Genomic DNA, 23,449 nt, shown 5'->3' with positions numbered 1-23,449 from the left:
CAGGCTATAAAGTCATTTATGGATTTATAGCAATAAGTCATCCTGTAAACTTTATTATAGAGACTAGATATGAGACATTCCATGTCCATAAATAAGACGTATTAACATCAATTTTAAAATTATTTGTGTTTATGGATTAAAGACCTAAATGTAAGGCCAGATACTATAAAACTCTTAGAGAAAAACGTAGGCAGAACACTCTCTAACATAAATCACAGCAAGATCTTTTTCGATCCACCTCCTAGAGTAATGAAAATAAAAACAAAAATAAACAAATGGGACCTAATTAAACTTAAAAGCTTTTGCACAGTAAAGAAAACCACAAACAAAATGAAATGACAACCCTCAGAACAGGAGAAAATATTTGCAAAGGAAGCAACCGATAAGGGATTTATCTCAGCTCATGCAGCTCAATATCAAAAAAACTAACAACCCAATTAAGAAATGGGCAGAAGATCTAACTAAATATTTCTCCAAAGAAGACATACAGATGGCTAAAAAGCACATAAAAAGATGCTCAACATCACTAATTATTAGAGAAACGTAAATCAAAACTACAATGAGGTATCACCTCACACCAGTCAGAATGGCCGTCATCAAAAAATCTACAAACAATAAAATGCTGGAGAGGGTGTAGAGAAAAGGGAACCTTCCTACACTGTTGGTTGGAATGTAAACTGGTAGAGCCAGTATGGAGAACAGTATGGAGGTTCCTTAAAAAACTAAAAATAGAGCTACCACATCATCCAGCAATCCCACTCCTGGGCATATATCTGGAGAAAACCATAATTCAAAAAGATACATGCACCCCACTTATCATTGCAGCACTATTTGCAATAGCCAGAACATGGAAGCAGCCTAAATGTCCATCAACAGAGGAACAGATAAAGAAGACGTGGTACATATACACAACGGAGTATTACTCAGCCATAAAAAAAGGATAAAATAATGCCATTTGCAACAACAGGGATAGACCTAGAGATTGTCATACTGAGTGAAGTAAGTCAGACAGAGAAAGACAAAAATCATATGATATTGCTTATATGTGGAATCTAAAAAAAGGCTAAAAATGAACTTATATACAAAACCAAAATAGAGTTACAGATGTAGAAAATAAACTTATGGTTACCAGAGGGTAAGGGGGAGAGGGATAAATCGGAAGACTGGGGTTGACACATACACACTACTATATATCTATATAAAATATAGGTATTTTATATCTATATAAAATATAGGTATTTTATATCTATATAAAATATAGGTATTTTATATCTATATAAAATATAGGTATTTTATATCTATATAAAATATAGGTATTTTATATCTATATAAAATATAGGTATTTTATATCTATATAAAATATAGGTATTTTATATCTATATAAAATATAGGTATTTTATATCTATATAAAATAGATAACTATTATCTATTTAGATAACTATTATCTATTTTATATAGATATATATAAATATATATCTATATAAAATAGATAACTAATAAGGACCTACCGTATAGCACAGGGAACTCTACTTAATACTCTGTAATGGCCTATATGGGAAAAGAATCTAAAAAATAGTAGATACATGTATATGTATAACATTCACTTTGCTGTACACCTGAAACTATCACAACATTGTAAATCAACTATACCCCAAAAAAATTTTTTTTAAAAAGAAGAAAATTATTTGTGTTTAGAAACATAAAATTCAAGGATAGAAATGAAAGATTCTGATCTAAAAATCAGTACATTTTAATTATTAATTTATATAATGCTCTCATGGCATCCACATATTAAAAATTCTTGACATTAATAAGCCATTCAACAAAACTAATATAGTATTGTAAGTCAACTATACATCAATAAAAAATAATTTTAAAAAGCCATTCAACAAAGATCACTAAAATTACATTCATATTTTTAAGCGACAATTTTCATCTTTGCCTTTTATCCCCTTAGATTGCTTTTTTAAAAGAAATAAAAGGCAAAGAAACTCCTCTAAGATCAAAAGCTATATATTTAAGGTACATAATCCTAAAAAAAATTGTTCAAATGCTAAGTGACTAATTTTAAGATATGTCATCAGTTTAAGAAGTCATTCATTCATTTATTCATCTAACAATTATTTATTAAGCCAGATACCATTTAGGCAGTGAGGAATAAGCACAGAACAAAGCAGAAACAGTACCTGCCTTCACAAAGCTTCATCTTAAGCTGGAAAACAATTTAACAAGGAACTAAAACACAGTATGTTAAGCACTTTTTATAAATAAGTTTTGCAGCTACACTAGCAATGACTTGCACTTCAACTTTTCATTTCAAATCCATTTCCTAAAAGTCCTTGAGATATTTAGGTAACTTTAAGAAACAATAACATGGTTGACATTAGTCATTAATTGTGCTATTTTATGACTTCTAATATTGATACAATATAGTTTCCTAGCCACTTCCAAATTCTTGCCCCTTTCAAGCTACTGCAGTTGAGATGGAAAACTTAAGATTTTTTTTTTTTAAACAAAGCAAAACAAGCAAAACAAACGATACTAGCCATGTAATAAAAGACCTAATACACTAACTTTATTCATTTAATTGTCCTGGGCAGGAAAAAAAAAAAAAAAGACTACGAATTACATGGTATCTGTGCATGTATTCTTTGGAAAGTACTGAAAAATAAAAACATTCACATGGAAAGAAATGACTTTATTCCCACCACTGTCTTTTTTCAGAAACACTTGAAATTCATAAATTTCACAAAATCTGAAATTTGTAAATCAAAAGAAACTGGAAATACTGAATATGATACTATCTTTTTAAAAAGTGTTTGGGACAGCTGAATATCACAGTATCTTAAGACATATTTTCTTAGATTAATTCAATGATCACTTTCAAAGCAAAGCTTTCTTTCAAAGCTAAAAAAAACATTTCTAGGTAACCAAGAAGAGCCATTAAAATGGAAAACACTGATAATATTAAAATCTAAAAATAAGGTATGTAATAACCATATAAAGTTTTAAAACATCCCAGTAATACTGTTTTCAAAGCCCAGAAACGTATTATATTATATTATTATTATAATGCATTCTAGCCTAGGATAAAATAACCTCTCTAAGCAGTACATACTACCTTCATCCATCCTTTCTTTGTCCGACAGAATGGCAAAAACAGAATTCCAATATTTTTATTGTAATCATAGGAACATTAATTCAATATATATGGAGTTAACATATCAAAATACAGATGTTTATTCATCCTATTGAGTAAATTTAAGATTACATTTGCTGATTACCTATTTTCCAAATTTATGAAATACCATAATGAAATGTGAAGCAAAACTGTTGAAAACCACTTAAGCTAAGTCCTGATGTGCTAAAATGATTAACAACACCATCTTAAAGATGATCCCACATCTGAGCACGTGATACCTCTGTGATTTCAGGGCACAAATCCCTCTATCCATCAAACTAAATGGAAGGTTGGAAAGGTTAATAGAGACAGAGTATCTGTAATAGACTTCCACATTTCATTCTCTACTCAATATACTCCAACGGTCATTGAGCTATTTGTAATGTTCTTATGAATCAATGCTCCCTTCACATTCTAGATAGAGACAAGAAGCCGCAGTGTGAAGCGATAAAGCTCACCTTTGCAAATCCTCATCAAGCTGTTCTGATAATTAAATCTATGTGAGGCTTCATAAACAATTGAAGTGCAGGCACAACTTTAATTAAAAACTCAAATGGCACTGCTAAACACCTAAATAAAACATGAACAAGAACAACAGCCACCTGCAAAGAGCAATGCCAATTTCCAGCCTCTGTTGACCAAAAGAGATTTTTCTCTATTCACACAGTCACCCAGGCTGTATGATCCCTGGGCTAGCAGTAGCAGTCAATAATTTAAAATCATGGAAATAAATTTTGAATGTATACTTACATTTTTTTATGAATTGCACAGTAGCCATAGAAAATTGTTACAGACAGAAAAAAAAATGAAGTTCTCTCATTTGCTAGGCTGGCACCCAATTCTACCCTAATTTTTCACAAAGATTCACCATTGAAAAAAACCCAGATCTTCACATGGCAGACTGCTGATAAATCAGGGTCAATTTACTCTACTTGTGGCTGATTAAGGGTAATCCTGGGACTACACGGCTTTTTTTTTAGTTCATCCCTGACAGAAGGAAAATTTCTAGAAGAGTGAGACTACAGAGCTGGTTGGATAAGTCACAGTCCAAGACAGAAGGTTGTAGGGTCAGAAAGATTTGTGCTGAAGAGCAACACACACGGCCTGGAACATAAAGTTCCTTTTGTTTTCCTTTATTTGCCTACCTTGAATTCAAATTTCCCTGGTGCTATGTTGACTTTGTTGGTTTAAGTGACAGGGCCAAAGTGTAACCTCTTTCCATTTATACTTTGTCTCCCCTCAGGGTCATATAATCCTGACTGGTCTAGTCAGCTCCGTGTAGAGAGAATATAAAGGATTTGGGTCAGAGACACCAAGGTTGAACGTTTAGCTCCATCTCTTGCTAGCTGTGTGATCTTGGAAAAGTTAGTTTTCCTCTGTGTGGGTCCATTTTTTCACTTATTAAATGAAGATAATAAAATTTCTCACATGACTGTTATGAGAAAAATTAAGATGACATATGTGACAGTTCCAGGTACCCAGAAAATAATATATGTTAGTTCCCATCTCTTCTCCCTATTTTAAATACAGCCTATATTCCAGGACCCTCTTGCTACTGCTCTCTCCTTCTGAGAGGTGGATAATCTATGCCCTATCCTTGCTACCTTCAAACAATAATGCAACAGAAAGTGTAATCAACTGAAAGAACATTTAACTAGGAAACAACCCATAAGCCCACTGACAGGAGAATGAATAAAGTGTGATATATTCTATACAGCGGACTATCATACAGCAGTGAAAATGAATGAACTATAGCTACGTGCAATAACAGATGAATCCTGAAAATGCAGAGTACCAAAAAAATCCCGTAAGACTACATTCAGCAATGATACCACTTTATAGAGCTCAAGAAATAAGAATAAATATCTCTGTTTAAGCATACATACATTTGTGATAAAACTAAGCATAGAAACATCTCAGATACCCTGATTCAAAGTCAACGTTTTCACAGAAATTTATTCATGTTTGAATACACACTTAAATTGGAATGTATATTGCACTATTCATGGACGCACCAAACACAAACAACCTACTTCTGTTCTAATACACTGTTGACTGTTTCTAAATAAAGCCAGCAACTTACGCTACCTTTCATTTACCTACCTTGAATTCAAATCATGATGATGGCTCTAAATGGAAATTTTTTGCTTTTTGTTATAAAAGCTTTCCACATACTGTGGCAACCACAGCTGTTGATGTCAGCAGCATCATGGCAACTGTGAAGGGTCAGCAATTTAGTTCTTTCATATTGAGGTCTCAGCTGTAGATCCCGTCTGTGCTGACTTCAGGCTGAAGGGAATACATTTCCTCCAGCCTGAAAACTGAAACATATGCTGCAATAATTAAACGTTTCTGGAGCCAGTTCAGCAGTGCTAGGGATGCTCAAGCCGATGACCTGTGAGCACACCAGAGGACTTTACACGGGGCACCCACCTGCTAAACAAAGGACACCTCTGAAGGCATGGCACTAAGGCCTCCGTATACAAAAAGGCAGAAAGAAGTCAGTCCCACTCCCTATCTTCTATACCTTATAGCAGACTCGCTCCTACTGAAACACAGCGTGGTGGTTTTGCAAGTCCAGCATTTTCTCTTTGCATCCCCTTTACTTACCTAGACCTGCACTGTCTAATACTAGCCACATGTGGCTATTTATATTTAGGCTAATTAAAATTCCATAAAATTTTATAATTCCTCAATCACACTAGCCACATTTCAAGTGCTCAAGAGCAACATATGACTACTGGCTGGTTACCATACTGAACATTACAGAAAGTACTTGTGGACAGTCCTGATCTAGACCCTAACACATGTTTAAAACAAACCAAACCTCCACCAGATTGCTGAACATAAAAATCCTAGAGTCAACCAGAAAATGTTGAGGATTAGTGACCCCGCACAATTATCCGAGATTGTTCACAGGCTTGGACACTTGAGGCTTCTCTTGGATGCTGTCTGTAATTCGCCCATTTCATTGTTTAGTGTTGCCCAGTGATTAAAAGAACGGACCCTGGAGTTGGATGATTGAGTCTGACTCTAAACTGTGACTCTCCGAGTTAATTACTCAACCTGTCTCATTTTTCTATATGTAAAAATGAAGATAACAATAGTAATAACTTCATAGGTTTGTTTAAAAACTAAATGATACAATACTTATAAACCTATTAGTACCACGCCTGGTACATGTTAAGAGCTCTATAATTGTTAGCTATTAACCATTATTATCCCGCCAAAAGGGAGGAAAAGGAAAGAATATGATGAATTTTATCCATTAAAATCTATTTAGAACTCTGGTAAAGATCCTCTATGAGATGGGCTTCCCTGGTGGCGCAGTGGTTAAGAATCCGGGGCTTCCCTGGTGGCGCGGTGGTTGGGAGTCCGCCTGCCAATGCAGGGGACGTGGGTTCGAGCCCTGGTTTGGGAGGATCCCACATGCCGCGGAGCAACTGGGCCCGTGAGCCACAACTGCTGAGCCTGCACGTCTGGAGCCTGTGCTCCGCAACAAGAGAGGCCAAGACAGTGAGAGGCCCACGCACCGCGATGAAGAGTGGCCCCCACTTGCCGCAACTGGAGATAGCCCTCGCACAGAAACGAAGACCCAACACAGCCAAAAATAAATAAATAAATAAATTTATTTATTAAAAAAAAAAAAATTGTGATCATTTAAAAAAAAAAAAAGAATCCTCCTGCCAATGCAGGGGACACGGGTTCGAGCCCTGGTCCGGGAAGATCCCACATGCCGGGGAGCAACTAAGCCCGTGCGCCACAACTACTGAGCCTGAGCTCTAGAGCCCACGCGCCACAACTACTGAAGCCCGCATGCCTAGAGCCAGTGCTCTGCAACAAGAGAAGCCACTGCAATGAGAAGCCTGCGCACCGCAACAAAGAGTAGCCCCCGCTCTCCGCAACTAGAGAAAGCCTGCGTGCAGCAACAGAGACCCAGCACAGCCAAAAATAAATAAATAAAATAAATAAATTTATTTTAAAAAAAAAGATCCTCTATGAGAGAAAATCAAAATACATGATCTTTGTAATTTTCTGCACTGTATATTTACAATTTAATGATTTCCTTTCTCACCTTTTAAAGCCTGCTCACTATTCTCACAAGTCTCTTTCACACACTGTGTGCCTAATGCTATGTGTCAAGAGCTACTCAAAGCACATATATGTGGCAGCTCACAACAGTCCCACAAGGTAAGTAACTCAATGGACCTATCCCTTTTCAGATGAGAAAACAGAGACACTGAGAGGTTAAGTCACTCATGCAAGATCCTACAGCTAGTAAGCGGCAGTGACTGGATTGGAATGCAGGCAATCTGGATCCAGAGTTCCTGCTCGCAGCCGTTATGCAATATTGTCTCTATATGCTGAAAGCTCCCTTCCCAAACAAACAAAGCATTTCCAAACTAGCTGTTAGGTACTATTATCAGAAACAGACACCTTATGTAATGGGTTTGGCAATGAGAGGCAAGGGGAGACTCTCCTGAGATTTGGATGTGACCATAGCAGTAATCACTGTCCTGTCTTCTAAACCCCCCGGCAAATGTGGATGCAATCAACCTCTTCTTCTCAGAAGGGTTGGCACTGATCCCTGGGAGGTGTGGTAGAAAGCTGTGAGGGTCGTTTGGTTTTCACTATGACTGGGGGGCACCATAGGCATTCACTCTGCAGGAGACAAGGGTGCTTACATCCTGCAATATATGTCACAATCCCACACAGCTTTCAATGTTCAACTAGCACATTTCGGTCTAGAACCAAATTCCTTTTTACATATGGGCAGAAGCAATTCTTGTATTGTTTTAGTATACTTAACATGCAGAATTTTCCAGGATTGCTATTACTAGGTAAACTGAAGAAAATTAGTACTTTTTTGTCCAAAACTTTACCAAGAGTTTTTCATCATTTCAGATGACAATGTCATGCTATTTGAATCACCAACTCAATACATTTCTATCACTCTCAATTAGAGCTGCACATTTACAGTAATTCTTCCATGAATTCTATTAGTACCTAAACATTCATATATGGTAACATACACTATTTTATGATAATTTTCCATTTATTTCTTCTTTATATTATCATTAGGGCATTATGCTGGCATTTTGAAATTATGTGCAGAAGTAGCTATGTTAGCTAAGATTTTTTTTCCTTCAGGATAGTAAGTGTGTGTGTGTATGTTTCAAAATACATGTTTATAAAAAGGGGACATTGTTATGTGAAACAAGCTGGTGGCACACAGAATGAAGTCATGTGATACCCACCTTGCTGTTTCCTATCAATATTTTACTATCCTCAGAGCTCCATATCCCCAACACTAGCTTTCTGACTGCCCAGGATAAACAAAGGAAAAACTAAAACTTGTAAGTTCTCCACAGAGTCCTGGACCCTCCCTATGCTAATCCCTACCCTGAAGCAAGTCTGAGGAATAGAAACTACTGTCTCTCCTCTTTCATCACTGCCCTCCTGGCTGAGCCAACTTGGTTTGAATTTACCATTCTCAGCACATCCCCAAGAAGCTACAGAAAGGCCCATGATGATCTCAGATTGATCACCATCAGATCATCGCAAACTCTCAGCATCTTTAGCCACCCAGTGAATAAGAATGACTTTCACAATCCCTTGGGTAGTTCCTACAGCACTCTCCCAGCTTGAATATAGTTTACTAATGTTGCTGATATTTCCATCACCAAATCAAAGACAGAACACAGGGCTCCGATTTCATTTCCCTGACCTACCAGGCATCTCTTTAGTTTCTTACCTCACAGCTTCTAATGAAAACAAAACAACTGCATTGCCTATTCTTTTATTTTCTATTTATTCTTTAGATATAAAACCTTAAAGCTCTCTAATACTTGATCTCTTCTCAATGCCTTCTACTTGTTTCCTATAATTCAGCCAAAAAATAGGGCAGGCATTTAAAAAAGATCCCAATAAAACTAAATAAAACATATTGAATGACAACTACTTAACATGTATTATAAAAGAATACTTGCTGGGTTTTTTGGAAAAGGGGTGGAGAATTAAAAGGTTTTCTGAATTTGCAGCATTCCTAAAGTGAACTAGAAAGAAAGGAAGAAGAGAATGACATAGTGTGCAGTTTTACAGTTTTGCTATGTACCAGACCTTCCCAATTATTTGATAAGGAAGGTTACCCAACATTTTTAGGTTGAAGAAATCAATACAGAGAGGTTAAACAGTTTGCTCAAGGTCAAGGTCGTGTATAAAAACACCTCCACCCCAACCGCCACCTCAGTGCTATGATTATAAACCCTGTTTGTCTAATTCCATTATACCTTGCTGCCCCTTCACAATAATCATTAAACTAGTGCTAACAACATACCAGGAACTGTGCTATATTTTTTATTTAATCTTTATAATAATCCTAAGAGAGAGGTACCAAATTTGGCCCCATTTTGCAAATGAGAAAACTGAAGCTAGAGAAAATAAGTTACATTGCCCAAAATCACATAGTAAATAGTTCAGCTTATATTCAAACCCAGGCAGTCAGACTCCAGAACCCATGCCCTTAATCATTAGACTATACTCGCTGCCAAGACTAAAATTCACTAGGCAAAAACTTGAGTAAAGAGCTAATTTTCACCAGTAAAGATTACTAATGGAATTACAACAATTCTATTCCCAACAGGATGGTTTATTTAACAGGAGCTACATTCATGAGGATGGATTCGCAAATCAAAATTGGATTGTTTAAAGTGCACAAATGATTAAAACTCTTAAAAATCATAACTGTTAACCTTAAGGATGAAATATCCTCTTTTGATGTGCTACTGTAAATACTGAACATGAAGTGATTAAAGAATAATTCCCTATAATTGCTATTTATGGGTGGAAAGGGAGTGGTTGATATTTAATGGTGCAGCACAGAAATGTCTCCCTATATCTACCCCATTGGAAATCCATTTTTCTCCTTGGACTCTAGGCCCCTCCTATCCCTTGAGCAGTCAGAAAGAAGTGGCTACAAAAAGCAAAACAGAATAGGCAGTCTCTTGAGAGAGAACACAAGGGATAAGGTATCACACACTGTTATTTATAAACATTATCTAATAAATTAACAAAGCCCTGAAGCAAGTATCAGATATCCCAAAGAGAACCATTCTCTTCTTCATACAGGTTAAGGTTCAGCACAAGTTTTCGAGAAGAACTGAGAGATTTATAATGTGTTGTATCATGTAAATAGTTCTCACTGTCATCATTCTGAAGGTTTTTATGTATATATTTTATCCGTATAATATACATGTAGACAGGATACATACATATATATTTTTCACATATATTCATACATATATGTTCACAGATATATACACATATGTAAATGGAAATATATGTCTGAATCAGGTAAGCCTAAATATTGGAGTCAGATTTCTGAATCTACATTGGGCAAATCCTGGTGAGCAGCACAGCATTCGTAACAAAATGCTGTCTTAATTTACGGCTGGCTACTTAGGTTTAGGTATATTTCATATTACTCTAATGAGGATAATATCCAAAGGAGGATAATAAAACTAATAAACCCTTGGAACTGTTAACACAGATATATTCTCAGTAATTTTTAGCCAAAAACTCCCATGCTAATTTGTGATCTTTTCTTCTCTAAACTCAGATAGGATTTATTGCCTCTAGGCTTAGGATTCCACAGCTGGGAGAAGTGAGACCTGTCTTATAAAAATAGGGATATTTCAGAACCTGGAGAAAGAAAATGGGAAAGTTCATCAAATTCCCACCAAATATGGCTGACTGTCTTCCCAATTAACCGTTTTTGCTCTTCTCCATGACCGCTTCTCCTCCCTAACCTATGCTAAAATTTTAGTGGGCACTACAACTCGTGTTAATATTTTCATTTTAATACTCTTTCTGAAGCCGTATTATCTTGAAAGCTTTCTGTTGGTGGGAATTTGATATATCAGAGCAAACCAATGGATCAGATATCTGGGGGCAGCTGAATCTTTTAGCTCCTTGGGAAATCATGCCAAGTATGTGAGTATCTTCTCTGCCCATTCATAAGACCAGGTCTGGACAGGATCACAGATTCTTGGAAATAAAACTATAGTTCAGGACTTCCCTGGTGGCGCAGTGGTTAAGAATCCGCCTGCCAATGCAGGGGATACGGGTTCAAGCCCTGGTCCGGGAAGATCCCACGTGCCGCAGAGCAACTAAACCCATGCACCACAACTACTGAGCCTGCGTGCCACAACTACTGAAGCCCGTGCACCTAGAGCCTGTGCTCCACAACAAGAGAAGCCACCGCAATGAGAAGCCCGCGCACCACAACAAAGACTAGCCCCTGCTCGCGGGAACTAGAGAAAGCCCGCAAGCAGCAAAGAAGACCAGCGCAGCCAAAAATAATTAATTTTTTTAAAAGACTATTATAATAATAATTTTTTAAAAAACTATAGTTCTTCATGCATCCTTTCCAACCTGTTAAAGTGAATTATTTATGAATGAACCTTAGATGATGGTGATTCCAAATTGACTATAGTCTGAATTATCACTGACTGCAGTGCACAGTAGGAAGTAGGTGCTCAATACATGTTTACTGCATGGCTGTGAGGTCACTGTGCCTCTACTGGTTCTCTTTACTTCTAGCCCCAAACTGTAGGAGCAGTCTCATGCATTCTAGAATCAACTTATGTTTGTTGTACTCTCTGAGAAACTTCTTCAACTTTATCTTCTAACCTTTTTATTTAGCTGCTCATACTAGTTTCTTATTGCTCTTAAAACAAATACCATAACTGTATTCGCTTACAGCACTGTATACTTATTATTTTACAGTTTGGGAGGTCAGAAGTAGCTCTCGTTGAGGTAAAATCAGCTGTCAGTAGGCAGCGTTCATTCTGGAAGCACTAGAGGAGAATCTACTTCCTTGCCCTTTTAAACTTTTTTGGCTTGTAGCCCCTTCCTCAATCTTCAAAGGTAACAGTGTAGTATCTTCAAATCTCTCACCTTGATCTTCTGCCTCCCTATTCTATCCTTAAAGGACTCTTGTCATAAAACTGGGCACACCAGGATGATCCAGGAATAATCTCCTTATTTTAAGGTCAGATGATTAGCAATCTTAATTCCCTCCACATTCTTCATTACTTTTTGCCATGTAAGGTAACATATTCATAGGTTCCAGAATTAGGACACAGACGTCTTTAGGAAGCTATTATTTTGCCCACTACAGTTCATTTCTGCACTTGGGATTTAATTTCCAGGGATATTTGTTTTCTGAGTTTTTTTTAAAACAGGGTTATGGTAAATTTTCCCTAAGGATAACACAACAGGTTTTTGTTGCTTCATTTTGTTTTCTTCCTCTTGCATTGTTTCTTTTCCAGGAGGCTTTTTTTTTTTTCAGTTTGTTTTCTCTCTGTCTTTCATATTAACACATTTCCTCAAAAGTCTAATGATCTTTGACTATCTCCTCTATGGTAGAGTATTTTTTTTTTAATTAATTTATTTTGGGCTCAGTTGGGCCTTCGTTGCTGTGCACGGGCTTTCTCTAGTTGTGGCGAGCAGGGGCTCTAGGCGCGAGGGCTTCAGTAGTTGTGGCGCATGGACTCAGTAGTTGTGGCACACAGGCTTAGTTGCTCCGCAGCATGTGGGATCTTCCCAGACCAGGGCTCGAACCTGTGTCCCCTGCATTGGCAGGTGGATTCTTAGCCACTGTGCCACCAGGGAAGTCCCTATGGTAGAGTATTAAAAGCTGTTTTGAAGCTGAGCGAGCAAGAGCAGACTGTTGAGTAGAAGGCTCCATTCTAGAGCCGTGCTGTCCAGTAGAAATATGTAAGTTTAAGCTTTCTGGTAGCAACACATTAAAAAGAAACAGGTTAAATTAATTGTAACAGGACGTTTTCTTTAACCTAGTATATCAAGAATATTATTTCAACATGCAATCAGTATAACAATTATTGAGATGTTTTACATTTTCTTCTTATTAAGCTTTTAAAATATAGAGTGCATTTTACTGTCTCAATTCAGACCACCTACATTTCAATGCTCAGTAGCCACATGTTGCTCAGTGGCTACCATATTGGACAAGAGAGGCCTTGAGTGATTTGGGGGAAAGCCTGATTATTGGATCTAGGGCTGGTCAAAATTCCCCAGAAAAACAGAAAAGTGCCCTCCCATATCCTGCTGTGGGAGTATAAGCCTACCTGCCATTGCTCCGGGATTCAAGTGTGCAAAGGATGGGAACCCAGTACCGACTTTCACTTACCCCCCCGCCGCCCCGTGTTCGGCATGGCACCTCACCCTCAGCTATGCCTGAGGTACCCCCCAGGGGCCGTTCCCAGGCTACGCAACATGAGGGAGAGCTCCGGGGGGGCCAATTTATTCTTTGTTATTCTTTCAACAGATCTTTAGCATCTTTCAAGATTCTTTCATACTACTATGTTCAGGATGCTAGCAAACACTCACTTTCTGTAGTCTGTTTACACTTCAACATTTGTTTCCCATCTAAGTAAGCCTCTGGCTTCTTAAGTCAGCTTCTAATATTGCTGGGGTTTTTTCCTCCTGTTTTTTACATTGTAGTCTGTTTATGCCAAGTCTCCCCCCCTCCCCTTAAATATCTTTTCTTTGTTGTTTTAGTTGGATTTTAAGAGGAAGCTAAAGTAAATGCCGGTATTCACTTAGCCATTTTTAACGGTTCCACCCCCTTTTTACTGCAGTTTCCAATGTCTCTCTTGGTGGCCGTTGGGCCTGCTGATTCTGACTGTGGTCGCCAGAACTCTGTGATTAACCTTCCCTCAGCCCGGGTACTCGACCCTTATTGATTCACTCACTGAGTCCTTTTCCTGTTCCGAGCGCTGAGAATACAGGGATGGACGTGCCCCCTGGCCTCTCAGTCCAGCGGAGGGAGATTTACAAAGGGATAAGCAGCTGTGTGTGCTTGCAGAGCACAGAGGAAACAGCTGTCCAGCTTCCCAAGGCAAGCTGCCTTTCTCCACTGCACATCTGGCCTTGTTTTCTTAGCACCGCTCGTCTCATTTTCTTTTTATTCCCTCTTTTCATTCTTTGAAGACTTCAAATTTGCAAATTTTTATTTCAGTCTCCTACTCCAGGTCAGCCAGCTCCTCTCCCAGCCCACAATGTCTCACAAACTGATCACTTTTAGATTCCTCTGTCTACCTGAGCCACCTCCCAGGTCTCTGACATCATGCACAACCTGGAGGCATGCCAGGCAAGGCTTATTCACAGGCAGAGAGTAAGCCCTGGGCCAGTGGTGTGACCTGCTTCACTGTGAAATCAGTTACTTTCTTCATTCAAAGACTGCAGAAAATGTTTAAATGTCCATCCTAATAATTTATATGCTTTTTAAAATTTAAAATATCTAACATAAAATTTGCCATTTCAACCATTTTTAAGTACAACTCAATGGCCTTAATTACATTCACAATGTTGTGCAATCATCAACATTATTTCCAAATTTTTCAAATCAACCCCCCCCCCCGCAAAAATTCTGTAACCATTAAGCAATGAGTCCCATTTCCTCCTCCCAACCAGGCCCTGGTAACCTCTAATCTACTTTCTGTCTCACTGAATTTGCCTGTTCTACATATTTCATATAACTGGAATCATACCGTATTTGTCCTTTTGTGTCTGGCTTATTTCACTTAGTCTGATGTTTTCAAGGTTCATGCATGTAGTAAAATATAACAGAACTTCATCTACTGGTTTTTGATCTAGGCATACTAATATGGATAGTCATACTAATTTTCTCTTGAAACATTTTTATGGTTTTCAGTGCAAAAATGAATTTTTTTCTCCTTTTTCTTTCATATTATATGACCTTAGTAACAGCTTTTTTTTACTTTTCCCAGTGGATACTGTTATACTTGTGAGCTTATTGATTCATGCTGATGAACAGTAATTTCTTGCAAGGTATCCTGGCATGTAGGGTTCATTTTTCATGTGATCTGCATAAAAATAGTGGTGGTGAATATTAATCAAGTAAGAATGCAGATTTGAATGCTAAACTTCAAAAAAAGCTTAATTAGAATGCACAAGCCACATTAGCCATCCCTCTGCAGGAAAAGTATGTTCCATAGTTTTGTAGCTTGTTCCAACCTACAAATTCATAGGTGTCACTGTACAAATAAGAAATTGGTTAACTGTAATAGGTAGCATATTTTACACCAAATTAGAATTGTTCTCCCAAGGACAAAAATATGGGTTTATTCAACCAGTTAAACCAAGTTTACTTGTTGAAAAATGTATATGTCAAGGTACTGCACTGGGTGCCACATATGAGACACAAAGAAATATAAGTTCTCCAGGAACATCCAGTCTAATGAACTTATCTGTGGGAAATTTATACCCAAACAGATGCAGTTCAAGACATAAATATATTTCTCACAAACATCAGAAAGTTAAACAGCAACAGCGAATTAAAGAATGCATCAAGAGTGCAGTAAAAGTGATATCAAAGGATAATAATAACTAAATGAACTTTGTAGACTAGTGGTATTTAATATCTTTATTTTAAATAGTAAAATCCTTCTGTTCTCCAAATGAAATCTTAAACTTAAACCTGGTATGTTAAAAAAAAAAAAAGTGAGAAAAAGGCTTTTTTATTACTAGAAGCCAGACTTCCAGACCCAGCTCTGCCAACTAACTATATGACCTTATACTATTTACCTAAATTCTAGGTCAATTCCCTTATTAACAAATGGAATTAATAATGGGATTGTTTTAAGGATTAAAAATAATGGAGTATGTAAAGCATTTAAAAGCGTCTGGAAGTACTAAATACATTTTTACTATTAATACAGGCATAACTCATTTTATTAAGCTTTGCTTTATTGCACTTCACAGATACTGCATTTTTTACAAGGTGAAGGTTTCTGGCAACCCTGTGTTGAGCACCATGTTTCCAAAAGCACTTGCTCACTTCATGTTTCTTGTGTCACATTTTTGTAATTCTCACAATATTTCAAACGTTTTCATTATTATTATATTTGTTATACTGATCTGTGATCAGTGATCTTTGATGTTACTATTGTAATTGGGGGTACCACGTACCTTGCCCAGATAAGACAGTGAACTTGATAGACGTTGTACATGTTCTGACTGTTCTACCGACCAGCTGTTCCCTGTCTCCCTCCCTTTCCTCAGGCCTCCCTATTCCCTGAGACACAACAATATTGAAATTAGGCCAATTAAAAACCCTACCGAGGCCTCTAAATGTCCAAGTGAAAGGAAGAGTTGAACGTCTCTCACTTTAAATCAAAAGCAAGAAATGATTAAGCTTTGTGAAGAAGGCACAGCGAAAGCTGACAGAGGCCCAAAGCTAGGCCTCTTGTACCAAACGGTTAGCCAAGTTGTGAATGTAAAGGAAAAGTTCTGGAAGGAAATTAAAAGTGCTACTTCAGTGAACACACGAACGATAAGAAAGCGAAACAGCGTTATTGCTGATATGGAGAATGTTTTAGTGGTCTGGATAGAAGGTCAAACCGCCACAACATTCCCTTAAACCTAAGTCTCATCCAGAGCAAGCCCCGAAATTTCTTCAATTCTACGAACACTGAGAAAAGTGAGAAAGCTGCAGAAGAAAAGCTTGAAGCTAGCAGAGGTTGGTTCCTGAGGTTTAAGGAAAGAAGCCGTCTCCATAACATACAAGTACAAGGTGAAGCCACAAGTGCTGTCGTAGAAGCTGCAGCAAGTTATCCAGAAAATGCAGCTAACATAATTAATGAAGTTGGCTACACTAAACAACAGATTTTCAATGTAGATGAAACAACCCTCTATTGGAAGAAGATGCCATCTAGGTCTTTGTTAGCTAGAGAGGAGAAGTCAATGCCTGACTTCAAAGGACCGGCTGACTCTCTAGTTAGGGGCTAATGCAGCTGGTGACTTGAAGTTGAAGCCAATGCTCATCTACCATTCTGAAAATCCTAGGGCCCTTAAGAATTATGCTAAGTCTACTCTGCCTGTGCTCTATAAATGGAACAACAAAGCCTGGATGACGGCACATCTGTTTACAACATGGTTTACTGAATATTTAAAGCACACTGTTGAGACCAACTGCTCAGAAAAAAAAGATTCCTTTCAAAATATCACTGCTCACTGACAATGCATCTGGCTACCTAAGAGCTCTGATGGAGATGTACAAGGAGATTCGTGCTGTTTTCATGCCTACCAACACAACATCTATTTGCAGCCCATGGATCAAGGAGTAATTTCAATTTTCAAGTCTCATTATTGAAGAAATACATTTTGTTAAGGTTAGAGCTAGTGATTCCTCTGATGGATCTGGGTAAACTGAAAACTTTCTGGAAAGGATTCACCATTCCAGATGCCATTAAGAACATTCGAGATTCATGGGAAGAGGTCAAAATATGAACACTAACAGGAGTTTGGAAGAAGTTGATTCCAACACTCACAGATGACTTTGAGGGGTTCAAGACTTCAGTGGAGAATTGGTGGAAATAGCAAGAGAACTAAAATTAGAAGTAGAGTCTAAAGATGTGACTGAATTGCTGCCATCTCATGATAAAACTTTAATGAATGAGGACTTGTCTTACTGATGGGCAAAGAAAGTGGTTTTGGAGATGTAATCCACTCCTGGTGAAGACTGCTGAAATGACAACAAATGATTTAGAATATTACATAAACTTAGTCGATGAAGCAGCAGCAGGGTTTGAGAGGACTGACTCTAATTCGGGGAGAAGTTCTACTGTGAGTAAAATGCTATGAAGCAACACTGCATTCTATAGAGAAATCGTTCATGAAAGGAAGAGTCAGTCGATGCAGCAAACTCCACTGTTGTCTCATTTTAAGAAACTGCCCCAGCCACTCCAGCCTTCAGTGACCACCACCCTGATCAGTCAGCAGCCGTCAATATCCAGGCAAGACCCTCCACCAGCAAAGGACTCAGATGATAGTTGGCATTTCTTAGCAACAAAGTATTTTTTAATTAAGGTATGCACATTGTTTTTCTAGATATAATGCTATCATTGCACACTTCATAGATTGCAGTATAGTGTAAACATAACTTTTACATGCACCGGGAAACCAAAAAAATTGTGACTCACTTTACTGTGATATATTTATTTTATTGCAGTCACCTGGAACCTAACCCACAATATCTCTGAGGTATACCTGTACATGTCAAGACATGGTCTTGTAAAAGTATGATATCCCACACTGAGATAAACTCTACATTCCTCAAATCCATTCTTCTTCCATTTTTACATTGTTATGTCTAATTGGCAAGGGTCAACTCTGCATCACTGACTGACAAGGAGTCATCTAAATTACTAATTATAGGAAGAAGTTTAATTTATATCAAGATTATATTCAATATTTCACTGTGATCAAATAAACGAAACTACCAATAGGGCTAAAATAGATGTACATGTTGGTGTATCTTACAATAAAGAACAGTAAATGGCTTGACAAATTCCTTTCCCTTTTTAAAGATTCCTTTACGAATATGTGAAGACCAGTATAAGTTATGAAAAGAATCTGAATAAAAGGATATCGAGAGATGCCCTTTATATAAAAACACTAAACCAATAAAATGTAATAAAATGATAAAATCAAAAAGGCAACCTCCAAGTCCATGAGAGAAATGGGGAAAACTATGACCTTAAAACTAAAGTTTAAAGTGATTTTATTTTACTGAAAGTCAGAGAGCCCCAGGGTCTGTATTAAAGGCAATCTTACAGGACTTAAAATACTAAATAAAAAATACTAAAAACAGGGGCTTCCCTGGTGGCGCAGTGGTTGAGAGTCTGCCTGCTAATGCAGGGGACACGGGTTCGAGTCCTGGTCTGGGAGGATCCCACATGCCGCGGAGCAACTGGGCCCGTGAGCCACAAATACTGAGCCTGCGCGTCTGGAGCCTGTGCTCCGCAACGGGAGAGGCCGCGATAGTGGGAGGCCCGCGCACCGCGATGAGGAGTGGCCCCCGCTTGCCGTAACTAGAGGAAGCCCTCGCACAGAAACGAAAACCCAACACAGCCGATAAATAAATAATAATTAAAGGTGCTAATAATTTAGAAAAAAAAAAAACTAACTATATGCCAACAGTGCATAAGGGTTCCCTTTAAAAATACTAAAAACAACTCTAAAGAATTTAGATGTACCTGAAAATAACAGAGGATAAATAAAGGCAATAATATAAAAAAGAGATTTTTAACTCTAAAATGGAGGTAGAGGAGGCTGCTGCTCAGGGAGAGGAAAGCTGGCGCGCAAAGCGCCAATTATCAAGCGCAAAGTGAGAAAGACAACTTAACACTGCAAGAGAGGTCAATGCCCCTCCAAAGGAAAACGGGGGTGGGGTTAAAAAAAAACTTCACTGGCTGCACGATTTTTCCTAGAGTCAGTGTTATTGCACTACACCAATGTACTTACCTATGTCAAGAAACAATGAGATTGGGCTTCCCTGGTGGCGCAGTGGTTAAGAATCTGCCTGCCAATGCGGGGGACACGGGTTCGAGCCCTGGCCGGGGAAGATCCCACATGCCGCGGAGCAACTAAGCTTGTGCTCCACAACTACTGAGCCTGAGCTCTAGAGCCCACAAGCCACAACTACTGAACCCACGTGCCACAGCTACTGAAGCCTGCACGCCTAGAGCCTGTGCTCCACAACAAGAGAAGCCACTGCAAAGAGAAGCCCGCGCACTGCAACGAAGAGTAGCCTCTGCTCGCCGCAACTAGAGAAAGCCCACGCACAGCAACAAAGATCCAACACAGCCAAAAATAAATAAATAAATAAATAAATTTATTTTTAAAAAAAGAAACAATGAGATTATTTAATGTTTTAAATTCAATAAGAAGCTTTTGAGGCCCTATTATCTGTTAAGCATATTCAAATATAATATTTCACTTCAACAGAGTACAAAAGAAGTTCAGATTAAGAAACAATCATTTAATTCTGAACACTGGGAAAGATGTCACAAAGAAGATAGCATTTGATATTAGCCATGAAAGACAGAAAGGATTTTGACAAATAGGAACGGGCAGCAGGAAATCCTAACGGAAGGAACAAAAAGCAGCATCTAAAAAAGAAAATGGAGAATATGCATGGGATATAGACTAGGAATGGTGAAATGGAAAACTGGAGACAGGAATGAATGACATGGTGGAAAGCCTTTGATGATGGATCAAAGAATTTTAGGGCAATCAAAAACCAACAAAAGGGATTTCCCTGGTGGTGCAGTGGTTAAGAATCCGCCTGCCAATGCAGGGGACACGGGTTCGATCCCTCGTCAGGGAAGAGCCCATATGCCGCAGAGCAACTAACTCCATGCGCCACAACTACTGAGCCCGCATGCCACAACTATGGAAGCCTGTGCGCCTAGAGCCTGTGCTCTGCAACAAGAGAAGCCACTGCGATGAGAAGTCCCCGCACCGCAACAAAGAGTAGCCCCTGCTCGCCGCAACTAGAGAAAGCCCGCGCACAGCAACGGAGACCCAATGCAGCCAAAAATAAATAAATAAATAAATAAATAATTTTAAAAATAATAATAATACAGAGGGAGTCTTACTAAAAAAAAAACCAACAAAGGTTTTCTACAAAGGAAAATGATATAATTAATCTCCCTACTGTATATTTAACCTGATTATAATGGATTTTTGCAGGGAAAACTAGGAAGGAGACCTCATTATGAAGTTGTTTATAATGAATGAATGAATAAATAGTTGGAAGGGACTTCAGACATTGCCTGTTCCCATTCCATCATTTATCAGGCTCAGAGAGTATAACATACTTGTGGTCGGCTACAGAATTATTAACAGAGGCTATAAGGTTTCCACACAAGGAAATGATAAACACCCTCATATTTAGTATTATTTTAAGGACAAAGATAGCTATTTTTAATCCCCAAAATTTATACCATCACTTCCTTAATGAACTGAAGCCTGCTGTCTGTCTGTCTTTTCTTTCTTTCTTTCCACGTATATTTATTGAACCCCTATTAAGTGTCAGGTGCTATTCTAGAAGATAAAATATTTACTCCTTCCCCAGTTGGATTTAAAATTCGACAGAAGAAACAAGACAAAAAAATCAAGACAAAATATGTCACACAGTGATAAGCATTATGGATAAAAATAAAGTATGGTCAGAGGGAAAATAAGTGCAGAGTGGAAGGTATTACTACTATATATAGAGTAACAAAAGAATGCTTTTCTCATAAGATGACCTGCATGAGGTGAAAGCCTGAGTCATAAGAATATCTGAGAGAAGAGTGGACCACAAAAATGGAACAACAAACACAAGAACCCACAGCAGGTAAACACTTAGCCTGCCTGAATGAGGGAGGGAGGAAGGAGGAGGAAATGAAGTCAAAGAGTCAGAAAGTCTGAGATCATGTAGATTTTACAGGTCACTGAGAAGGTTTTACACTGAAATCACCTCAGAAACAAGGCAAACCAGAAGACAATGGAACAGCTATAAAGTACTGAAAGGCAAAAACAAAAAGAAAGAAAGCCAAGCCAGAATTCTATACCAAGCAAAAACATCATTTAAAATGAAGACAAAATAAAAATTTCAGACAAACGCAAAGATAATTTGGTACCAGCAGACCTGAAACTTAAAAATTTTTAAGGGAGCTGAAGAAAAAGAATATCAGATGGAAATTCATATAAACACAAAGATATATTAGAAATGTTATATATGTGGCTAAAGAATAACAAACTTTGTTTCACATTTTAAAATTTTACTTGAAAGGTAACTTATTGTTTAAAGCAAAAATGACAATATACTGTGGGGTTCATAATACCTACAAGTAAAATTTACGATAAAATGGGAGGGGGAAATGGAAGCATACTATTTTAAGGTCCTTACATTATATGTGAAGGGTGTAGTATTATTTAATAGTTGACTATGATAAGTTAGAGATAAATTTTTTAAATCCCACAGCAACAACAACAAAAAGTAAAGTATAGCTAATAAACCAAAAGAAGAGATAAAATGGAATATTTAAAAATACTCAATTCAAAGGAAGGCAGAACAAGAAAGGAAAGGAACAACAACAACAGAAAATAAGTATACTTAATAAAACTTGGCAAGAAAAATGACTACCAAGCAACATATTTAAGCTAGTCTGGCTTAGTGTATCTATTGGGAATAAAGGTGAAAACCAACATCTTGACTAATGGATATAAATGTCTACCAGTAGGTTTCACAGACGATATACTGTAATATGCTCATTTTACATATTCCCTTTCAATCTGTCACATGTGCATGGTTTTCAAAATCAAGAGATATTTTTAATTAGCCAACTAGTTTACGGATAAACATTCTCATTCAAATAAGCTTTTGGAAATACTAGGCATCATCAAATAAAATTAGCAGTTGAGGGGACTTCCCTGGTGGCGCAGTGGTTAAGAATCCGCCTGCCAATTCAGGGGACACGGGTTCGATCCCTGGTCTGGGAAGATCCCACATGCTGTGGAGCAGCTAAGCCCGTGTGCCACAACTACTAAGCCTGCGCTCCAGAGCCCGCAAACCACAACTACTGAGCCCACGTGCCACAACTACTGAGCCCGCGTGCCTAGAGCCCATGCTCCACAACCAGAGAAGCCACCGCGATGAGAAGCCCGCACACCACAACGAAGAGTAGCCCCTGCTTGCCCCAATTGGAGAAAGCCTGCGTGCAGCAACAAAGACCCAACACAGCCATAAATAAATAAACAAACAAACAAACAGCTAGCAGCTGAGGATTTATAAGAAGAATCATAGAACCACCATTATGGATCTCATGCACTGTATGGTTCCTTGATCAACATTCAAAAATCACATGAACAGGGGCTTCCCTGGTGGCGCAGTGGTTGAGAATCTGCCTGCTAATGCAGGGGACACGGGTTCGAGCCCTGGTCTGGGAAGATCCCACATGCCACGGAGCAACTAGGCCCGTGAGCCACAACTACTGAGCCTGCGCGTCTGGAGCCTGTGCCCCGCAACGGGAGGGGCTGCGATAGTGAGAGGCCCGCGCACCGCGATGAAGAGCGGTCCCCGCACCGCGATGAAGAGTGGCCCCCGCTTGCCGTAACCAGAGAAAGCCCTCGCACGAACCGAAGACCCAACACAGCCAAAAATAAATAAATAAATAAATAAAGTAGCTATAAAATTAAAAAAAAAAAAAAATCACATGAACATATCTTTTTGCAAAATTATGCTTTCCTTATTTCATACTGTGATAATAAGGATCAAGGAACAAATATATTAGAATTCATATTGGCAGAGGCAAACTGAACAAAAAAAAATTGCTTTTTAAAAATAAACAATTGTCTTGTCGATGTTAATTTATCCTATTTCATTAAATT

The 23,449-nt window shown here is 38.1% G+C and overlaps 1 protein-coding gene across 1 annotated transcript in view; it reads right to left on the bottom strand.

Annotated features, from left to right (window-relative positions):
• SMYD3 (SET and MYND domain containing 3) overlaps positions 1-23,449 on the bottom strand; it is a 716,908-nt gene that overhangs the window by 577,064 nt on the left and 116,395 nt on the right. The gene's annotated exons all lie outside the window — the stretch shown is intronic.

The sequence above is a fragment of the Balaenoptera acutorostrata genome, chromosome 1, assembly GCF_949987535.1.
Source record: "Balaenoptera acutorostrata chromosome 1, mBalAcu1.1, whole genome shotgun sequence".
Classification (NCBI taxonomy): domain Eukaryota; kingdom Metazoa; phylum Chordata; class Mammalia; order Artiodactyla; family Balaenopteridae; genus Balaenoptera; species Balaenoptera acutorostrata.
This window is presented reverse-complemented; position numbering and strand designations above follow the sequence as displayed.